Consider the following 3710-nt stretch of genomic DNA (forward strand, 5'->3'; position numbering starts at 1 on the left):
TTAATATTGGTACTTAACCTAAAATATTTACTAATTTTCCTTTTTAATATATATCAGAAAATATTAAGAATTTAGCTGTGAAGATACCAATATATTTGTTGGCTTTTGTCACTTTGTGTAGTTATTTTTGTATCAAATCTCTATTATTGCACAGCATAAAAGAAGGTTTGTTCCTTGGAAACCATTAGCCTTAAGGACTTACTAGGTTAAATCTTAGCATGTTAGATCTGAGGGTCACCTTACCTTTTTTTAAAGATGTCTTTCATGGGTTAAGAAAAAGTCTTAAAGGCTGGTAAGGATGTGAAACAATTAGAACTCTCATATGTTGCTGATGAAAATGTAAAATGGTGTACTGCCATATGATTTCACTCATATGTGGAATTTAAGAAACGGAGAAAAAAAGAGAAAATGGACTCAAACATAGAGAACAAACTGGCGGTTACCACAGGGGAGGTGGGCAGAGGTATGGGTGAAATAGGTGAAGGGAATTGAGAGTACACTTTTCGTGATAAGTAGTGAAAAATGTAGAGAATTGTCAAATCACTGTTTGGTACACCTGAAACTAACATAACATTGTATGTTAATTATACTGAGATTTAAAAGTAATAATTAATTTTCAAAAAGTGATGTACCTCTTTTGAAGACAGTTTGGCATTGATTTACCATACAATCCAAATATTTCACTCCTAGTAATTTACACAAGAGAAATAAAAACATATGTCCACACAAAATTTGTATGTGACAAATGTCTATAAAAACAACTTCATTCATAGTTGTCCCAAAATGGCAACAACTCAAATGTCCATTAACAAATGAATGAATTAATACATTTTGGTATACCCATACCACTGCTTAGCAATCAAAGGGAATGAAATACTAACATACACAACAACATGGGTGAATCTCAAAAGATGCTGAGTGAAAGAAAACAGGCACTGAGTACACACTATAAGATTTTATTTACATAAAATTTGAGAATAGTTAAATTGTAATCACTGAAAGTAAATCATTGGTTTGCTTTTATAGGGAGGTGAGGATTGGCCACGAAGGGGTTTGGGGGAACATTCTGAGTAATGAAAATTTTCTATATCATGACTATGGTAGTGTGTACACAACTGTATACATTTGTCAAAATTCATCTATACTATGCATGAGTGTTAAGATATGAGTGCTTTTGGGGCGCCTGGGTGGCACAGCGGTTAAGCGTCTGCCTTCGGCTCAGGGCGTGATCCCGGCGTTATGGGATCGAGCCCCACATCAGGCTCCTCTGCTATGAGCCTGCTTCTTCCTCTCCCACTCCCCCTGCTTGTGTTCCCTCTCTCGCTGGCTGTCTCTATCTCAGTCAAATAAATAAATAAAATCTTAAAAAAAAAAAAAGACATGAGTGCTTTTACCTTTACTTAAGTTATACCCCAATAAAATTAATTTAAAAATAAATGTATGTTCTGTTTGACATATATGTGTCTATATGCATTACATATATATTATGACAATGGAATGGAATAATGTTCTTAGTGGTTAAATTGCCTCTTAGTCAACATCCAGAATGCTAAATATCCATATCTTTTTTCTTATTTTTTCTTTCTCTAACCTTTTATAGAAGTATCATTTTTAATAGAGCCACATCAACATTATTGATTAAATTTGCAATAGTTTGAAAACACTGAAGACATTCCCTTTAAAAATATAAGCAAAAGCTTCTTCCATCTCATCTCTAGATCTTTTTATTCTTATGCTAAGTTCTTTATACTAATTGATCAACTCAGTTATGTATTCATTTACTTTTTCACAAGCGCTTCTGCTAGTTCTATGTTAGGGACATGACCTTGAACAAAATAAACATGGCCCCTGCTTTCACAGAGTTTACAGTCTATGTGATGACCGTCAGAACACAAGTATACAAACACAAATAGGAAATAATTTTAAAGTCTTACAGATTTGAAGTCAATAGAAAAACTGAAAAAGAAACTGGTCTCCTTTTGATGAAGTCAGAGAAGGTTTCTCTGTAACCTCTGGAGGGTAAAAGCTGTATCTTTTCCTTCTACCTTTTCCCTCCTCACTGCTGACCACAACAAAATGCTGACAACAGAATTTGCAATCAATAAATTACTTTACAAATTGATTTAAAAATATAAAGCAAATATATATGCATTAAAGTATGGAAGGGCATACATTTGAAACATGAAAACTAGTACCTGATGGAAATATTACACAATTGAGGAATATAAAACTAATTATATAATAAGAAAATTAAAAATTTCAGGCTGAATAGAGAATAAACTAAGAAAACAATAGCATGTATAATAGCTAAATATGTTGGCATTTGAGTGTGAGATTAAAAAAAAAAAACAGATGAAAAGAGGAAGGAACAGGAACCATAACCAAGAACTGAAGGACAGATGGGAAAGGTGGCCTTTTGTATTTGCAGCAAGTATCAGTTTTGGAACCAGATATTGTTGCACTGTATTTGTTCTGTTCAAAGTACTAGGATGAGTCCCCCTCATAGTTTGGGGTAATGCTTTACTCATAGTCTATCTTTCATGTATTTGCCTAAACTCCTCTAGAAACAGTGGGACTTGCTCCTCATGTGATCTTCTGATGTGTTTTAAACAGCACAGGAGTACATTTTAATTTTACATCTAAAGCCTCTGGCTTTAATTGCTTAACTATTTCATTATTTAGTATGTGTGTATTCTATGAACCATGAGAGACTGTGGACTCTGGGAAACAAACTGAGGGCTTCGGGGGGTGGGGGAATGGGATAGGCTGGTGATGGGTAGTAAGGAGGGCCGTATTGCATGGAGCACTGGGTGTTATACGCAACTAATGAATCATCGAACTTTACATCAGAAACCAGGGATGTACTGTATGGTGACTAACATAACATAATAAAAAATTACTAAAAAAAAGACTCTTTGTCTCTCCTCCTCACTCTGCCCCTCCCCCCATTCTCTCTCTCTCTCAAAAAAGATGAAGAAGAAGAAGAAGAAAAGAAACACAATAGAAGAGAGATAAAATATCTCTCGTCTAGAATAGAGAAGAATATTTATGACTATATATGGTATATGAACCCTGAATAAATTTTGCCTTAATTCTTCGTGTTACAGATATAAATTACAAAGAACTGCTTACACCATCTGTCTCAAGTTTGTCCAGAGGTTGACATGAGAAGTATATAACAATCTAAAAATATATTTATTAGCGAATTCAAAATTCATTCAAACTTTAATGGTAAAAAAACTTGCGCAGCTCTCAGTGTAAGAAAGGGGAGGGTGAGAAAGAGCTGAAGGAAATGTCATGGAACTAAAGCTTAAGATCACCTACTTAAAATACTTTAAAACTTAATAAAATGCAAAGAGAGGGAAGATGATTCTCGATGTCAGAACAGTGTGAAGTCAGCAAATATAACAAGTAGTTCCCCCCTCATAGGTGTTGGTCTTGACAAGTTGCAATTTTGAAGAAAACACATTTGAGAAAAGTTTACTCTACACTTAGAAAAATGGAGTCACAGATTTTAGGTTTTCTGAATCCTTTAAAAGTACTTATTGTTCCTTTCCAAGAAGGGACTTCCAAACTCCCCCAGAGTAAAACAGCAGTTGCCTCCTGTGCATTTTTTTCTATCATTGAGCATACCTAAGAACAAGTGCATGATGTAAGCTCCTATCTGAATAATGTGCTCAGGGTTGTCCCGGAGGCACTACATGGTTCTC

This window comes from Ursus americanus, chromosome 34, assembly GCF_024610735.1.
Source record: "Ursus americanus isolate L20-20 chromosome 34, mUrsAme1.1.p, whole genome shotgun sequence".
NCBI lineage: Eukaryota > Metazoa > Chordata > Mammalia > Carnivora > Ursidae > Ursus > Ursus americanus.